The sequence below is a fragment of the Poecilia reticulata genome, chromosome 16 (genome assembly GCF_904066995.2).
Source record: "Poecilia reticulata chromosome 16, P_reticulata-male-v2, whole genome shotgun sequence".
NCBI lineage: Eukaryota > Metazoa > Chordata > Actinopteri > Cyprinodontiformes > Poeciliidae > Poecilia > Poecilia reticulata.
The window spans coordinates 2,294,278-2,313,853 of NC_088845.1; the positions used below are offsets into that span (position 1 = coordinate 2,294,278).

The 19,576-nt window shown below is 39.5% G+C and overlaps 1 protein-coding gene across 1 annotated transcript in view; it reads left to right on the top strand.

Moving 5' to 3' along the window:
* The first annotated feature begins 1,924 nt into the window (after positions 1 to 1,924).
* Positions 1,925 to 19,576, top strand: part of pear1 (platelet endothelial aggregation receptor 1) — a 62,017-nt gene continuing 44,365 nt past the window's right edge. Inside the window, exon 1 of the mRNA XM_008430708.3 lies at positions 1,925 to 2,153. The gene's annotated coding sequence lies outside the window, so the exon portion shown is untranslated. The remainder of the gene's footprint in view (positions 2,154 to 19,576) is intronic.

The window sequence follows — 19,576 nt, forward strand, 5'->3', positions numbered from 1 at the left end:
CTTTATGTATGTTAACATATGAGGAATTCATATGCAATATATACTAGTCAGTCCCAGTGACCGTTTCACTAACGGTTTTTGCCCATATGCTTTCTGGGTAAAAATCAATCGAGAAACGCGCAGGTGATAAACGTGTAACACCTTTTCTGTCACAAACTGACTCCGGCCCCCACCAGAGAAGGGAAAAGTTATGTGGCCCTCACAGGAAAATGTTTGGGGACCACTGGTTTATAGGAACAGATGATGCCTTCAAAGACATGTCCGTTCCCAGGACATTTCTGTATTTCCTGGTTCTGATCTGATGCTTTGGATTATCTAGAAAACTGAGACTCTTTCCACATTAAACATGGAGGACAGTGACGACTGAAAACACTGAGCTAAACGTTTCCATTGTTAAACTTCAAATTAAATGGTGGAAACTTTATGCTTTTAATTCAAATTCTGCACAAATTGGTGAACGTCCATCATATCATACCAGCAGCCTAAAATTTGTATTTCTGTCACCAAATGTGAAAAAATACCAGGGGTGTGAAAACTTTAGCTGCTCATGTTTCCTCCTGTTGAGTTTGTTCTGGTAAAGAGCCATAAAGATGCCACCGACTGCAGCTGAAGTTTAATAAAGTTTATTCAGAGCCAACAGCCGCAGGAAACATGGAAACATAAATCCAGAGTTCAGTTAAACTGAAATGACAAGAACATAAACTCAGGACCTCACAGAAGATCCGACCCGGGAGGAAAGAAACAAACCTGTGACTGAAAACCAAACGATAGAGAAAAGATAGAGAATGAAAACAGGAGCAAATTTATTTAAACAAAACTCTGAAAATTTTAAATGAATACAAGAGATTTCTTATAGAAAACAACATTTCACAGTTTGAAAAGTTGAAAATTTGCTAGAATTTTTTTTAGATGAATCTCAGAAATTTCCTTGAAAAATCCAAAAAATAAAAAATCTGAATTTGAAAAGTTGAAAAATTGCTAGCTGGAAATTTCAGAATTTCAAAAAGTAAAAATTCTCAATTTCATAACCTCAATTTTTTTTTCAGAAAATTTCACAGATTAATGTCAAAATTTGTGAGGGTTTATTTCTAGCAAATTTTTGGTTTTTCAAACTTAAAACTTCCTTGATTTTTTTTTTTTTTTTTTTCAAAAAATGTTCTCAGACTAAAAAGAGTTTCAAAAATATAAAATATGCTGGAGAAAACTGCAGATTAATCCCAGAAATTTCTTTTTGAAAAAAAAATAATTTGGGGCTTTTGAATCATTTTTGTATTAGTTTTCAACTTTCAACTTTTGAAATTCAGAAAATGTGTTGCTCTTTTTTTATTATTATTATTTTAGAAAATTTCTAAGATCAATCTCAACATTTCTTAGTTTCAAAAGTGCAAAATTTGCTAGACAAAAATGTAAATTTCTGAGTTTCACAGGTGGAAAATTTTAGAAATTTTGAAAAGTCAAAAATATAAATTTTTACCAAAAGAAAAAAAACAAGCAAAAAACAAACAAACAAGCAAAAAAAAAAAAAAAACGACTTTTACAACTCAAACTCAGAAATAATTTTTTAGAACATTTCTGGGACAAATGCAAAACTTCAGACTTTTTTTTTTTTTTTAGAGGAAGTTTATTTTTTTCTCTGCAATGACATAAATATACCCTCGTACAATCAGGAGAAATTAGATCCAAAAAAAAGAGCCATACATTTATGTAAAAGAGGGAAAATATATATATAAAAAACAAAAATAAACATATTTACCTCTGAATTATCCTTAGCAGACATGATTTTCTTCTTATTTTGTAAATAAATGGGTTTTGTTCACCTATCAGAGAGCAGCTCGTCTGTTTTCCTGGTAATAAATGATCCCAGCGGATCATTTATTCTGTAAAAACTCAAACAGTCAGACCTGCAGACCTCCTCCTCCTCCTCCTCCTCCTCCTCCTGTCAGGATCCCCCCTCTTTCTCTCTCTGCTCCCCGTCACTTCCCTCCCCCGGTTGGATGCTCGGCTGTTTCTTCTCACTTCTTAATGTTTACTCGGACTTGCAGCTTCTTTGACACCGAGATTCGTTAGAAACCGGAACCGAACCGAACCGTTTTGTCCTCGGTTCGGTTATGAACTGAGCTCCCTCCGACCCGGCAGCTGTTGGCCGACTTTAGGTGAGTAAATGAGATTTTTTTTAAAGCGAAGTGAAGCTGAAATGTGTTGTTTTTATTGTTCAGCGTTGGCTGCTTCACTGCAGGAGAAATGATGGGAAATAAAATCCAAAAACTGGGAACTTGCTGAGCTGAAGAAACGTGATGCGCTGGCAGCTTTTATTTCTGTAGTTAAATAACCAACTGCAGCAGGAAAACCCTAAAATAAAACGCCTTCACACCGAAATGGATTTGTTTAATCTGAAACTTTTAAAGTTAATTACAAGTTATAATTGTAATTTACGGATTTTGTCTTTATTTACGGTCGTTTTGAGTTATCCTGTCCAGCTGTTGTCGTGTTATAATGGACAGGAAAAGCCTTCAAGCTGAAAAATGGGCTTTAACGAAGTTTGACTCTTTAGATTAAACTCAGATTAACTGTCAAATTGTCCCATCAAACAGTCCGGCGGTGATAAAAATGTTCCAGCTGCTTTTTGGCCAAATGACGGGTTAAAATCTGTTTAAATGCTTGTTTAAAGACGCGTCTCTCACACCAAAGCGGGATTCTTTGCACTAACTTTTTCATTTTTATTGACTTCATGCAATCTGCTGGACTTTCTTGATGTTTGGATTTGACTTTATTGTTTCTAAAACTGTTTAAATTGAATATTTGATTGGTTTTGTATGTGATTATTTTTATCTTTGGACCGTATTTGGATGAATTTAATTGATCTAATTGAGTCCAGACTGCGCTGATTCAGAGCCAGAGCCTGCTGAAGAGGTTTTGGGGCCCTCAGCAGATCTGGATTTGGGGCCCATTTTCTACTTGAGTGAATTGAAATTGTTTTGAAAAATCCTGAATTTGATGGTTTAATAAAAAAAACTATAATTTATTTACTCACTTTTACAGCTACATTACTGTTATGAGACATAATCTGTGAAAAAAATGGAGCTCCTTTGCTGTTTTCCAGTCCTTACTAGAAACAACCAATCAGAGTCAAGAGGCGGGTCTTAGCACTGTGTGCTATGCTGCAGCTAGCACCTGATTGTGAATGCTAAGGCTAGTTAGCAGAGCCACTGATGACGGCAGATAAACGGTTTTTCTGTTCTCTCTCCACCACTAGCACATTTAGCAGTGACTACATAAGGTTGATTGACAGCGCTAAGACCCGCCTCCTGGCTCTGATTGGTTGTTTTTGATGCATTTCTTCAGACAGCAGCAGAGCTCAGGGAGGTCTTGGAGGAGATTGATCACTGATCATCTCCTGTCACAACGTGGTGACAGGTTTAATAAATATGTAAATCTGCAGCGCCCCCTGTTGGCTTGGAGTGAACTAGGATGTGGTTTCATTTACACTGATATGATTTAGTGCTCTGTGTAAATAAAGTGAATCAGCCGACCCCTATAGGCGGGTTCAAGGTGCAAATCTCAACACTGCAGCAACAAAACATGAGTCGTAGCCCAGAAGTATTTGATTTATTTAAAACAAAACCAAAATAATTTGGACTAAAAATGTGATTAAAGTCTATCAGAGGTGGAGGGAACAGGGATGGGAGACATAGATCTTAATGTTTGTCACAATATTTTGGGATAATGTTACAGAAGTTAAAATAATACGTTTTTAAAAATCCACTGTAATTTACTTTTTTGACAATAATTGCTAAACTCAACAGCCAGAAGTAAAATGAAGACCAGTGGATTAAAATCACTTTGAAACATGAAAATGATCCGATATATTTTCTCATGACTCAGACAGGCTTGATGTTTTCATTACGGTAGAAGTATTTCCCTTAGTGTACTTACTTTAGCTAAGAGTGTTTAAAGTATTTCTGCTAGATTTGATTCAAATTTTATAAACAAACATCGGCATGTTTCATTTTCAGTGACAGATAAAAATCTGAAAAGTGTGGTGTGCTTTTGTTTACAAACCTCTGAGTCGTAGCTTACTGAACTTCCTCTGAATCTGCAAATACAGCTGGAAGTTTTAAGTTTGTTCTTATATTTCTTCACAAAACAGCTCGGTTTCAGTCTGAGGAAAATAATCCCCACTGCATGATGCTGCCACCACCTTGTTTCATCGTAGAAGTCATATGTGACTGTGCAGCGTTGCCTTTCCTACGTGTTTACAGTTGTGCAACTTGAGTGGATTAATTTAGGAGTATCTCAGTAAATACAAAATAAAGTAAAAGTACCAAGAATGTTTTAGTTAAAGTTGCAGTAATAAGTACATATAAGAACAATCTGTTTAATTTCTGTTATTAAAAACAATTATAGCATAAATTAATATTTTTAAGAACTCTTTCTGAAATTCTGCCTTCAGGAAGTAACATGGCTGCTCTTTTAACACTTTAACGTTTTTCACCAGCGTTGCTCTGAGAAGTAGCTCCTATAATGAGCTCAGCAGATCTGCAGTTCCTCCAGGTGTTTGCTAATTGCTGCTGGCTAGTCTGAAGGAGCTGAGTGGAAGCTCAGAGCTTGGAAACTCCAACTGTGAGGAGGAGCTGTGCCCCGAAGGCGGGGCTAAGTCCACCCAGACGTTTTGTTCATCTCAATGGTTGCCATGGAGATTAAATCATTCCCAAACATCCATTAAGAATCAAGGCAGCACTCCATGTTGGCAGGTTTTTGATTACAACATGATAAAAAAGTTAATTTTTCTCAACACTGCCCCTTTAAAAATGACATTTCATTTCCCTTCCATTTAGTTTCTCTTTAATTACCTCTATTCAGCCATGATTTGTTCTTTAAACAGAAGGTTGGTGCTGTGAATCCTGTGATCTACCTGCTTTATTTGGGATGTTATTCCTGCGCTCAGTCTCTCCGGACCTCCACAGTAAATGTTTCTATATTTTTATCGGTGTCTGTCTCAACTTTTCTCATTGTGCTCTGTGATTTCCTGCCTTTCCCTTTCTGTGTTTCTGCCGCTTTGAAAGCCTCTCCAGATCCGAGTGTGACTCATTCACGCTGTCCTCTTCTGCCAAGTCTCCTCCATCGATTAATTGCAGAGGAAGTGGCTGGGAGTGGGTCCGCCGCTTCCTCCGCCTCTCCTCTGCCCCCGTTTGCTTTTCATTAAGCCGCTCCGACTGGGTCCAGGTTCTGGAGCGAGCCGGGCTCGTGAAACGTGGCGGCTGTGTGACGGTGACTCAGCCGTCATGAGCTGTCAGAGAAGTTGAGCAGAAGAAAACCCGAGCGGTTTCTGCTCCCTTGGAGACGATAATGTAACTTGTCTCTGGTCCGCTCCATTTGGACTTGGTTAATTCTGACATGTTTTGATCCAGAACGTTAGAAAACGTGATGCTAAAGGACAGTTTTAGCACCAAGTGAAGGATAAAACACTGTGAACAGTTGTTTGTAGTTTGTGTTGACAGGCTGATGGATTAATGGGTAGATTTAGAGATTCAGGATGATTAACTTCATGAGCATTGAAGCGTACTGTTTTGGCAAGAAAAAATAATTTCTTTTTCACACTGGAGCCATAAAAATGACAATAAATCACAGCAAATTTAGCTTTGTTGCACTTCTGTGTCTGGGAATGAGAAGCTTTTTGATTAAGAAGGTTTCAGCACTTTGTGACGATATCTGCTGAAAATCGACGATTAGCTTGTGTCTGTATCTGACCTCACCTCCGTTTTTGAAACTCCTGAATTCCAGGTTTGTGCAACTTTTGAAACTCAGAAATTTGTTTGTTTTTTTCTAGAACATTTCTGAGATTAATTTCAATTTTTGAGTTTGTTTTTCTGAAAAATCTACAACTTTTCAAAGTCAAAAATGTTCTTGTTTTTCATGGAAATTCTAGAAAATATTAGCAAAATTTCTATCACATTTGTCATTGTTCAAATCTGTAGTTTTGTTGTTTAATTTTCTAGAAATTTCCTGAATTTTTCTATCAAAGTTGCGACTTTTCAAACTACGAAGTTTCCATGTTTGTTTTTCCAGACTAATCTCAAAATTTTTGAGTTTTTTCTAGCAAATCTTTAACTTATAAAAATTCAAAATTTGCATGTTTTTCCCAAAAAATTCTGAGCTTAATCTAGCAAATTTTTCAGAAATGTGCTTGTTTTCCTAGAAAATCTCAGATATTTTTGGTTTAAATTTTCTCCAACGTTTTTTCCATCTATAATAACCCAAATACGCTGTTGTAGTACGAACACCTAAAGAACTCTGGGTAATTTCTTTCTTTTTGAATTCTTCCTGAAAGCCCCCGTGTTTGCTGAAGTGTGCGGAGAAACGTCTTTGTTTGCCTTCAGCCTCCTCACATGACATCCTCATTAGCGGAGATCGACCGTCTTCGGGGCCGATCAGAGATCAGAAACGTCAAGTCGTGTGTTTGTCCAGAGCAGAGTTCGGTTTCAGGCGGGGGACTGGATATGTTTTGGTAGCAGATGAAACTGGCCAGAGACACAAAGGGATTTCAGAAAGCAGAGCAGAGGCTGGAGTCTTCCAGGCGAATTTGATCCTTCTGGACTTTTCTACGGTTTACTGAAAGGGCGCCGAGGCGGCAGTGACACGCTTCGACCCCACAGCTCAACACCACAGCCTGACGTCTCTGTTTGGGCGAACCAGCCGACCGCAGGTAGCAGATGATTGATTTACCTGAACTCTGTAGCCCAAACACGTTCACGCCACGTCGGCTCTGCGTAGCTCCGACTCGCTGAGGGTTGGGATGAGTTTCTGCTGCCACAGACGGAACGGACCAAGTCCGGACGTTACCCATCAGTCGAATTACGAAATTTGACATTTGGAAAATAAATTTGTTTAACGGAAACATGACAATTTCGTGTCTGGTTTCGAGTTTCCATTACAAATGTGTATAAAACTTTGTCGATACATAAAAAAAAAACACACAAGTTTGCAATTGCGGCGTTTCTTTTAATAAAGAAGTAGAGTTAAAACGACACGTAAATAAGTTTGTTCAGGATAAGTTTCTAAAAAAAAACCACTCCGCCATCCTCCAACTACTTCCTGTTGTCGTCTTCATGACGTTGTCAGTAGTAACATCTGGTTGTTGATCATGTGATGCGAGAAAAAATGTTTCCATTGCAGTTTTGTGATACTGACGAAAAACCGCCAAGTCAAAACTTATCAAAACTTTTTTTTAGCCAGTTATTTTTTTAAATTGCTGTTTCCATTAAGTAAATTTATTTTCGAATTTCAAATTGCGCAATTATATTGGATTCACTTTATTTTGGTAAACCAGCAACAAAAAGAAAACCAATAATTTACTGTAAATTTTATACGGACCAAATCTCCATCTTTTGACATTTTAAGATGTCAGTTCTTTTTTCCCCCTCTGATTCTTGTGTTTTCACATCAAAGGTCTGTGGACTCAAACCTCCTTGTGTTTACGTTGCAAAGTTTCCCAGCAGCCTTTCTGTCTCCGTGCTGCACGAAGAGTCACGAGGATGTAAACGAAGAAGCTCATTGTCTTCGTAAACGCTCCTTTTTGAAGTAAAAATAGCCCAGCTGAACAAAACAAAGGGCTGTGGGGTTTCAGAAGAAGGTGACGCTGGTGAATATTCCTACCACAGGCTTATATAAGCCTCCATATGTTCTGCAGCCGTGCAAATAATTTGGAGCAGATTGGACTGCAGCCATCGTTCGGCTCCGGCTGGAGAACGCGAGCAGTTTCTTTTGGGCCTGGATCATAAAAACACGAGGGGTCGGGGGGTTTGTGGAGGCAGCCAATGGGCCGGCGGACCGACCGCAGGCTGCTTGTTCTGTGGTGAGGGTCCTTCCTGATGCTGGCGGTTGGTGGGCGGAGCCACACTGGAGACGCTGCTCATCAAGACTCAACCCGGCGGCGCGCACAGGGCGGCTGGGACCAGGGGGGGAACCTGAGAGGGTCGTGTTTGTTTTCGTTGCTCGTGAAATCAAAGTTTGTCAGAGTGGAGATTAAGTACGAGCCAGTCGGTGTTCAGCACGTGAAAAACAAACGGCCTTGATGTCATGCTTGGCACCGCATGGACACCAGGAGGCTTGATGTTTTCCTCCAGCTGTTTTAAACTCACAGCGTCCATCTTGCTTTTTATTAGACTCATTTTCCTCCGTTTCTTACTGCTTCGTTTTCCAGGCCACTTCAGAAAGACAAACTAAAGCCACGTTGAAGGTTTGTCACAGTTTGTCAGCAGGCGCATTATTCAAAAGAACACGAGCTCAGCCTGGAAGAAAGGGAGTCATTAGTGAAACTGGAGCAGGGAGGGACAGAAAAGGGGGAACGGAGTCGCTGCAGGTCCGATGGTTTCATCCAGGGACCGCTTCATTTGTTGACAGAGGAAATAATTGTGGAGATGCAGCAGTGGATGAACATACAAGATGTTTCCTTTCGGCTTCCTACCGTTTTCCATTTGAGCTCTGCAGCGCGGATCCGGATCCGATTCAGTTTGAGACAAAACACAACAATTAAACCACCTAAGTGTTTTTGTTTTGTTTGTTTTTTTACATTTTGTCATGTTTCAAACCAGAAACTGTGTGAAACTTAGGCTGGACAATATATCAATTTTATATCAGTCGGTATTGGGAATTGTTTAGTTTTTGTTCTAGAATATCACTCCACATCATTTTTTTTAACCAGGTTGTTGCTAGGCAACCAAAAAGTGAGCGAGTTGATGCCACCAAACTTGTGGGCAGATTGAAGCTGAGCGGCTAAAGTCTTTCCTCTGCCTACATCTCCCAGAATGCTGTGCGGTTCTGGATCAGAGTTCAGTTGATACTCTACCAGATGTATTATCTATTGATATTGATCATGCGCCTTTCGCATTTTATATTTTTACTGATTTATTGTCCAGCCCTGAAACAAAGAAGTATAATAGACTTTTCTGAAATTTAATTGAGTAAACCAATAAAAAATTGGCATTCTACAGATTTTTCATCACGTTAGGATTTTTTTTATACAACATTATTTTTTGCATATTTTAACACATTAAACTATTTTTTTTTTTTTGGATGAAGGAAACAAACATTTTATTGTCTAAAAATGCAGAAATTTAGCTACGAATCTGAACCTGTTGCACCTAAAACTACGCTAATGAGAAGTTTTGGCTAAAATATATTTACAAAGATGTTTTGATTTTAAATACATACAGCACAGTTTTGGCTCAGTTATTGCTCTGACTATGTTGTTTTTTCAGTAAATTGCATTTGTACTCCAGTTAATGATTAATCAGTTACATTAGTTGATTATTCTTTCAATAATTGGTTTATCTGATTAATCGTTTCAACTGCAGCACGTTGAAAACAAGAAATCAATGCATATGGAGCTAAATTGGGGCCTTAACATTTACTCAAAAGAAAAAAAAAATTTAACCAAAAAAATTATTTTAAGCCTGAAAATCTTTTCAAAATTACTTCTCAGATTCAGTTTGCAGTTTTTCTTCAGTTTCATTTTTTTTTTTTCTTTTGAAGGAAACTTTATGGCCCAAATGTAGCTCCATAAATGCATCCTTTTACATCATCTTTGCAGTTACTCTGCTTTTGTTGATAATCTGATAAAATCCTGATAACTGGCATTAAAATGTATGTCTTTACTCTGATGAATACTTTGTCTGAGGTGAGTAATAAAGGTGAAGTTTTTCTTTAACCTCAGCTGGAGGAAGCTTTCGCTTTATTAACGATGCCAACAACAAAACTGCTTCATGCTCCTAAAATAATAAATAATTTGCAGCAGCTCTTAGAAACCTGCTGCGCCTCTCGCTGCTTCTGTTTGCCTTTTCCCGGCCAAAAAAAGAAAAAGTTGTGAGTTAACACAGTTAGCTTGATCGGCTCGTGCCCACATAAGTAGACCGGCGATGTTGCCCCTCCCCCACACGCTGCTGTTTGCCCAGGATGTCCTGGATCCTTCCTCAGCTTCCTGTGGTGCTGGACAGATACGCAGGTGCCAAACAAAAACGTCTCCAGAGATTTGTCGTCAGTAAAGCCTCTAACTTTTGCCACAAGGCAGCAAAAACAGACGACTGAAAGCCCCCCCGGCCCGATGGGGGCTGGAATGGTTTCAGTCCAGAAAAACGGCATAAAAAAGGCAGGAACGTCTCTAAAGGTTCACCTTCAGGCTGCACACGTGGCTCCAGTTTTGGAGAGAAGAAAATAAAGCTTTAACGTCCAGATGCTGCAGAATGGGGCCCATCTGGACTGGGGGGGAGTTAATAAGTGGAGGAAAAAGCTCTAAAGTGATCACCTTAATACGTAGGTTTTAACTTTGTCTTCCAGAAAGGCAGCACTAATTGTGCCAGAAGAGTTTGGTCTGTAAATCAATAGGGCTGAAGTTTAGGAATTTACTACTGCGGTTTCTGGAGGTGGTACCTGCAAAACTTTGTTGATATCAAAACTTTTTATCTAAAAACATGGGGTTTTTTTCAAAATTTTTGTGTTTCCAATAAGCAAATTTATTTTTGTGATTTCTTTGTCCGTATCTAAATTAGTGTAATTCCCCAAACTGCAATGTAAACACTTTTTTTGCATCACACAAATACAGCGATCAGCAACAGGATGTTACTACTGGCAGAAACCACGAAGTAAACAGGAAGTAGTATAAAATAATGGGGCGGTGTGTTTTTTTAATGACCTATGGTGTGAACAAGCTTATTCACATGACTTTAATGGTCTTTGTTGTTTTTTTTGTTAAAGTCTTGTGTACATTTGTAATGTTAATGCAGCTGTTGGCTGATAAAAGCATCTGAATTGATTCTCTGAGCAGCTGCAGTTCATTTAGGATCTTCAGTTCTCTCTTCTCTCCCTGCGGCGCCGTCGCCTCCCTGAAGCCGGCAACATGTTAGTTTGGTAAATCTGTCAGGTGTCACATGTGCAACAGGACCTCCATCTTGGCCACCAACGGAGGAAAACAACCAGAAAACGATTCTGCGACGGTTTCAGCCCCAATAGAAGCAGCAGAAAAAGCTGCCATCCAGCCGCCACTGAGGTGTCGTCTTAATCTGAAGCAGATGTGGCGACGTTCGAGACGTTACCGTAAATTACCTCCTCCTTCATACAGCAACCACCCAGAGATTTATGTTGAAGTCGAGGCGCAGGAATGTTATCTGCAGAGAGAAATCCAAGCGCCTTGAGTCACGGTAAAACACGGCGCTTCCCGCAGACCTTCAGGGGGATCGGGGTAATGTTGTCAGTCAACGCCGCCCCCCCAGAGAGACGCAGCCGATGAAAATGCTCAGCCGTAGATCCAAACCTCTGCACGCTCTCCGTCCCAAACAAAGGCCACGGCGGACATTTATGGCAAAAGTCAACATGCACGTCGAGCTGCGCTCAGCAGGAAAGCGCTGCATGTTTATGAGGATGTTTGACGCTGGGTTTTGTGATGATCGGGCGTTTTTCAGTGTTTCCTCGTAGAGACTCTGATCGCCTGTTTCCTCTCATAAAACCAACGAATCAAACAAGCGATCAGAAGGTGCTCATCTCAGGTCAGTCAGCAGGAAACATGGGTTATTTTTAGGTATGTCTAAAAACACCTTCAGTACAGAGGTGGTTGTCGTAAAAACCTGTTTTATTTTGGTTTATTCTGGTGAAGAAGTTCTGATGAGGTTAAAAATAATCACATAACTGGTCCGGTAAAAACCCAACATTTCCTTTTAGTGTAACATTGGACGCCCGGTATATTTGGAAGTTTCTTGAAGCCTCTAAAAATGCTTAAAACTTAATAGTTCAAATACAAAATAGAACTTAATATAATTGAATACACAGACAATAATGGGTCAAGAATTATTTAAGCTTCCAAAGTTGAAATTTCTGGAGAAATGTTTAGATATTCTCTATAAAAACTCTTTTACCTTTGTTTCAGCTAAGTATAGATTTAGAGAGAGATATCAGTCATTGGTAAAATATTTACTGTTCATAAACTTTGACCTGTCTCTTTGACTTATAATTTCATCTGTAAGAAATTGCGCAGAAAAAAAAGCGACGCATCGTCTCTGGAAAACTTTCATTTATTTTGTGTTTTCCTGGGTTTACATGATGTGATTAAATTCACTTTGCACATATTAAAAACTGATCTTTGCACATGAAACATTCCAGATTAAAAAAAACTGTTAAGTGTGAAAAATGTCAAAGTGCAGCTGCAGCCACTTTCAACACTTTAATTACACACCAACCCGAAAACCTTTGTCTTTTTAAACTTCAGAGAGAAAAATCTTTATCTTCATTCTCCATGAAACTGGATTTCCTTTGATCATTAATGCGTCGCTCTTCACTTCATATCAGTGTGTAAGTGAATTATTTCAGTCCTCTGCTGGGTCAGAACCAGAGGGAAGAACAGAAAACAAATAAAAGAGGCTGCTGCGTCTCACACAGACCTCCCGTCACACAACTTTAGTTCATTTGTAGATTTACAAACATTTACAGAACGGGCCTGGAGGTCAGAAGCCCTCAGAGCTTTTCAAAAGAAGCTGTAAAAACACAAAGAGCTTCCAGTGAACGCCGAGAAATTCATCTGATTAGATGAAAAGACGAGCAATTAACTGTAAATTAGTGCGTTCAAGTTTCTCCGCTCCGTTCTTTGATGCTTATTTTGACTCGGCTGCCATAAAACAACCTTTTTAAGAGTTTATGAAGCCACTTCTGTTGATTCTTCATTTAGTTTCTGCCTGTTAACGCAAACAGCCCGAAGACACTAGTATTATTTATATACGCTGTCAGTTTAAACAAAGACTACAAAGACTGCCAACAAAGAATTCATTCACATACGCTCATTTAAACACACAAATGACGTATTTCATGATTTTTACACTTGTTTTTTTTTTACTGGTTTTCATGTCCAAACTCCAGATATATAAATAACCTGTGAGTTTTTATTTACGGAGCAGCTTTCAGTGGTCATAATGTTCTGCCTGATCAGACCACACTCATCGCCGGCGTTTGTAGGGTTTCCTGAGTTTCAGTAGCAGGAAAAGATGTGGAGGAAGTTTGCGTCTGAATCAACAGATCGCTGCTGGAACAATGGCTGAGAGGATCAGCGACAAAATCCCACAGAGTCAAATGATCAGCCGGAGATCTGGGTAAAAATAAAACTCCTGTCACAGAAAGCGGAGCATACCGAGTCTCTTCCTTCCATCAAAGTTCAGTTTTTGTCTCATCATCTCAACTATCTTTGGATAAAACGTGAAAAAGTTATAAAAACATTCAAAATGTTAGAGGGAGTTTAGATATTCTCTCCTGTGACGAAGCTTCTGTCTTTTAGCCGAGACGCACATGAAGCCTACATGTTTGTTACTACATGACGTTTCTCTGCAGAACCTCGTCATCCAGTTTTAAAGCCGTCTAAACACTGAAACGGCCTGAAGCTCCTCCATGAAACACTCTGTGTTCACTAAGCAGTGAAATAAGTCGCAGTGTGAGATCGGAGGCAGCTTCTCCACATCGTCTGACACGTTTCCATTCTCCGTCTCAGACGGGTCGAACCCAACGGCAGCCATTTATCTTTCTGTTGCAGAAAGGGTGGAGGTCATGGTTCAGCCATGCTTTGCCTACCAAGATGGCGCCGGATCACTTCCTGTTCTGGCTTGTGGGGTCTATGTATTCCTTCTCCAGTGGATCAGAAGGTGTGAGAGTTTGTGCAGGTCTGGTCCTGTGACTGAAGCCGCCATGTTGGATGACTAGACGTTTATCCAGCTTCCACAGGAGAGCTGAATCTGACTCTGTTCTTTGCTTTTATCGGTAAATAAGTGACATTTACGTGCCTGAGCGCAGTAAAAACCAACTCTGTTGGTGGTTGCTGGTTTATATCAGTGATTTTGTGATGAACCTGCTGATGTGGTGAACCCTGACCCACACGTTAATCTGTCTTACAAGCAGCTGGCCCGTAATGTCTGAGCCGCTCTGCTCCGTTCCTGCTGTGTGAGTCTGCAGCACAATGCAAAGCTGTGTTTTTGGTCACAGTTTGTGGACAGCTTGTGTTTTTATTTTACAAGAACTCCGTGGATCCTCGTGCCAGCGTGATCCACAGAGCATTAGAGCACATATAATTACAGCGCCGTATGGTCATGTCCCTCTCAAACCTCAGCCAGGGCCTCCATTTTGGGTTTTCCACCATCTCGCTCACTGGAGTTTGGGTTTCTGAAGCGGCCGGCTCGCGCTGAAGGTGAGCGGCTCGGTGAGATTTATCTCGCTCTGGGTTTTTGTGGCGCTCTGACCAGAGCAGCCGCAGCCATCCAGCCTGCGGTTTCTGCAGAGTGGAGGACCAGGCAGCTGCTTGCGCCGCGACTGAGCTGCAGGCTGAAACGTGTCGGAGGGGGAGAAGAGGCCCAGATGGAGAGAAAACAACAGAGTATCAGAGTAAACCACATCACATCGCACATCTGCAAGAACCCAACACTTAATGAGTGAAAAAACAAAGATTGGTTTGTTGTTTTCTCATCAAAGTCTCCAGAGAGAGCCGTAAAAAACCTCGTTATAAATCCGCTCGCTCGCTTTTAACCCGTGTTGCATTATTGGGCCTCGGAGATCGGTTTGTTTGCTTGGAGGGAGGGCCGGTCGGCGTGATGCTATCTGTTCATCCTGATAATCACAGCGAGAGTTAAAGAAGTCAGAGCGAAGCCAACTCACTGATTTCTGGCTCAGAAACTCCCTGGTTGGGCAACTGCTGCTGATAAAAGTTGTTGTTTTTGCTCTAAATCAAGAAGCTTTTAAAGTTTTTTCAACATCCTTATTGTGTGTCTTTATAGAGCAGTTAGGAAGAATAAGAAGCATTTCAACAGTCACTGTTTCCATTGGTCATATAAGTGCATAATCTGACAGTTTGAAAATAACAGAAACAAACGAATTTGGAAAAAAATCATTTTCCAAAAAACATTTTGGCTCTAGGATGAGTAACTTTTTCTTTCTTTTGCAGTATCTTAATTGCTTTATTTTGCAAAAACTGCAACGGAAACATGTTTTCATATCAAACGAGTCACTTGGTCAACAGCCGGATGTCGCCACTGGCGGAAACCACGAAGAAGACGACAGGAAGTGGTTGGATGATGACGGTGTTTGTGTTTTTTAATGACTTATTGTGCGAACAAACTTATTTTGATTGCGTTTCTTATTTAGTGGAAACGGCACAACAGCAAAACGTGTCTTTTTTTTCTCCATTGGTAGAATACTGATAAGGATTAGCACACATTTAGAATGGAAACAGATTCTTTGACTTAATCTGTGGTGCTTATAAAACCACAAACTGCAAGAGATTATTATAAAGGCAAAAATAAAATGGTGAGTTAGTACGGTCTTATGCATAAAACTAGTCCATAAAAAAATCTGAAAATGGAACTAGTACTTTTATTTACTTTTATTTAAAATTAGCTTCTATTTCTTGCTCAAAAGTTATTTGAAGTCAGTTTTGTCTTATTTTAAAGGTACAAATATTTGCGCTACAAACTAGACCAAAAATACTTTTTTCAGTGAAGGGGGTAAATATTTGGCCCCTGGTTGTGGAAATGCCCCGTTAGTTAAAGGAAGTTTGCGTTTGGAGCTAAACTCCTTCCTCCTGCCCCGCTGAGCTCCCGTCAATCTGGTCCAATTCAGATTGATGGTCTGCAGGAAGAGGAAGTTTTCCCACAGGATCCAGGAGTTGAATCCCGACTGAACATCCACTTCAGTTGATCTGCTGGATAAATTCCTCACAAAGTTGCTCGTTTCTTTTAAACTAAACAGAATCAGCCGGACTTGCGTCGGTTTTGCTGCAGCGCCTTCTGTTATCTAATATTTAACACAGAGTCTTTCTGAGGCGCCAAACAACAGCGTTGCCATGGCGACCCTGTTTGCTGCTATCTGGATCGTCATTGGCCGATCTCCAGGAAAAACAACCAGCAGGAGAAAAGGAGCATCAACGAGGTTATTGTAGTTACTGCAGCTAACAAAATAACAAAAACTGAGAAAAGATTTTCACAAACTGAAATAAATAAAAACAATAATTAATGGGGGGGAAAAACTATAACTAACTGGAACTATATCATGCATTTATAAAACTAAAACAAACATATGTGCTTCGTTTTTTGTGTTTATGAATCTATTTATTAGCTTTTTAAACTGATATGAAGTTGATTTTCCTTTTCCCCACACGAGCTGTTTATGTCGGCAATTCCTGCCGTCATCTTTGTTTTTTCCGCCAGTTGTAACAACCAGCTGTTGATCATGTGACTTGTGATGCAAAAATGTGTTTCCATTGCATTTTGCTAAATAAACCGATTTTGATGCGGCCAGAAAAACGCCTCATCCTAAAGCCAAAACGTTTTGTTGAAGCAGATTTATTTTCAAACTGCGCAATCGGATGAACAATCGTACTCACACGTGATTTCAATTTAACTTCTTATTTAATGTAAACAGAGCGATTGTGAGAAACAGAATATAAAGATTTGAAATGGAAATGCAGCTACAAATGTGTACAAATCTTCGTCAATGTTCCGCTAGTGTCAAAAAAACTATTTCACAATTGTTTCCATAATTTTGTGTTTCCATTAAATTAGAAACACAATTAAAATCATAAGAAAATAAGTTTATTCACATAAGTCATTAAAAAACATTCTGCGCTGTCGACATCTACTTCCTGTCGTCGTCTTTGTTGTTTCCGTCAGTAGCAACATCAGGTTGTTAATCATCCAAAAGAAGTGTTTCCATTGCAGTTTTGGAAAAATAAATCAATTCAATGCGGCCAAAGAAATACTTCAAGTTTTTTCAACCTGTTTAGAAAAAAAGCAGAATATCAACAAATGTTGGCGCACAAACTTGGTCAATATGTCACCAATGTCAAAAAAGCTGTTTCACAATTTTTGTATTTCCGTTTAATAAGAAACACAATTAAAATCACATGTGAATAAGTTTGTTCAGCAATAAGTCAAAAAACATCATCTTCAAACCACTTCCTGTCGTCTTCTTCGTCTCTGGCAGTGGTAACAGGAAGTTGTTGATCATGTGACTCGTGTGATGCAAAAAAGTGTTTCCATTGCAGCTTTGCAAAATACATTAATTCTGATGCAGCTGCAGACACCTCTAAACTTTTCATTGAAAAATGTTTTTTTTTTAATTGCTGTTTCCTTTAAGTAAATTTCTGTCTGTAGTTCCAATTGGAGCCGTTTGAAGGTGAATGGAAACGCAGCCGGTGGGGCAGATAACGAGTCCCGGTGGATGTGAGTGTGTGAAGCGTTTGACAACAGATTGAGCGTCTTTCTGGTTCAAAAGTTCAGGAACTCGGCATTAGTTTAGCAGATAGCGGCGCTCACTCAGCGAAACGCTTCCTGCCAAAAGGCCTCTGCGCCTCCTGCGCCTCCTCCTCCACTGGATCTGTGATTGTCAGGCGCGCTACTCCCCCTGAAAACATCAGCAGCTTTCAGTCTGAAACTTTTCCACTCAGGATCTTTTTTCCAGAGTGGGGGTTCTGCTTTGGGTGCCACCTCTTACTGTAAGCCTCGTCATAAACACTGCAGCGTGTGCGTGAAGGCTCTGACATTTTGGGTTAATAATGTGGAAAATTGACAAATGTCATTAAATCTGAGGGTGTGTTTTGTTAATGTGGGCTGTTTTTTGGGTGTGGCACTTTCTGCACGTCCCCAGAGTCTCATTAGGGGTCCCTTTTTGGCCCCCGCCCCACCCGCTGGACGTGAAGCATTGCTGCAACTGGAGAGCGTGTGCCAGCCTCACAGTGGTTTGCAGAATCCGTCCCAAGAGCCAAGACGATAACCCAGATGCAAAGGATTATGGGTCTTGCACTCAGTTACTCTGGGTTTTGTGAGGCTGTGGTCGATGTGTCACATGCAGGAATTTATTCCAGTTTTTCTGCTCTGGAGCCACTTAATGGATTTCTTCTTTAGCAGATTTGCAGATTTTTCATGCGGATGTTTGGCTGTTGACTGCGCTGCAGGAAAGTTTCAGGTTTGCATGTTGATCCCGATCAGTCGGCGATCGTTTAAACCTCCTTAGCTCCGCATCTTCAGAGGGCAGCTGGGAGTGAAATGGTGCAGAGCTTCGCTTTAATCACGACGACTGTGACCAGCAGGTTGTCAGGAAACGTTTGGGCTGATTTCTGTCTTCTGCTGGAGGTTTTTCCAGGTTGGGAGCCACAAAGCATCAGATCTGCAACTCAGGGGCCTCAGAGGGCTGGCAGGGAGCCACGCTGCTTTCACTCAGATTCGCTCTCAATTTGAGGACATTTTCTTTAGTTCTTATGAACTCCTGGAAAAAATGTCTGCAGCAATTGTTTATTTCTGTTTTCTTGAGTTTTAATGGCTCTTTAATGGAGTTTAACCAGCGGTTCTGGGTCCCTTGGGGGACCAGCGGTTCATTAAATCAGGTCAGCATGCAGCTGCATGAGGAGGCAAAAACCAACCCAAGAGCCATGACATGAATTTATATCATTCTTCTGTTGCAATTATGTAAGAGTCAGAAAACACATTTAATCTAAACTGAATTTTTACTCTTGTGTTGGAGAACATTTCTGCCAGAATACTTTGAAAAACTTTTCTGAAATATACATTTTTTAAGATGAAACCTGTAGAAACTGTACAAATAACAGACATTATCAATCCATTATTTAACTCTACTTTAAAAACACAAAAGTTTGGCCTACAGTTTTAAAGCTTTAATTTAAAAAGAGAGACCAATAAAGTCCAATACTTGAAGTTATTGCAGCTAAAGTTGGATCTGAAAGCAACTGAATCCACCTGGATTTAGTTTTTTTACACTCATCGTTCTGTACGGCGGAGCATTAGGATCATTTTAGACGAGAAGAGGAGGAAGAGGAGTTTATTTCAGCCATAAAAATCTCAGAAATCTTAAAAAAAAAAAACTTGGAACTGTTGAGTGTGAAGTCAAAACATTTCTGGAAAAACGCATTTTTGACATTGCAAACTCAGAAATTTCCAAATGTTTTCTAGAAAATTTGAGATATTAAAATTTCTGAGATTTTTGTTGTTTTGAAATTAAATTTTTCTCTAACTAAAATGGCCCTAATGTACCTCCGTAGCTCTATGTTATGACTTTGTGCTGCATAAAGTTCAACAGTTCATCTAAGTTTGTTTGTGCCTTTTTCTGAGAAATTATAATTACTATACGTCTAATTAACCGGGCCAAAAAAAAAAGGAACAAATGTCATGATGTCAAAAACACAATTTGAAATTATGCAAATTAAGTAATTTAAGCATCAAAACAAAATTAATACACACACAAAAGATGCTTTAAAAACCAAAGTATCAGCCAGAGATGACAGAAACGACAGCATGTGATGATCTAATCTGTCTTGGACATGAAAATATCTACTTTCATTGGAAATTTGCTGTTATTTTCAAAACAACCAACATATTATTTCTACTACTGGTTAACGTGAGGAAATCAATTCCAAATATCAATACCAAATCAATATAAGTATCGGATTGATACTTTGGTTTCAGAGACCTTCTTGAAATGTAATTTTTATCAACTCTGCTGTAAAAAAAATTCTGCTTTGATTTGCTTTCAAATTATATTATTTTTCACT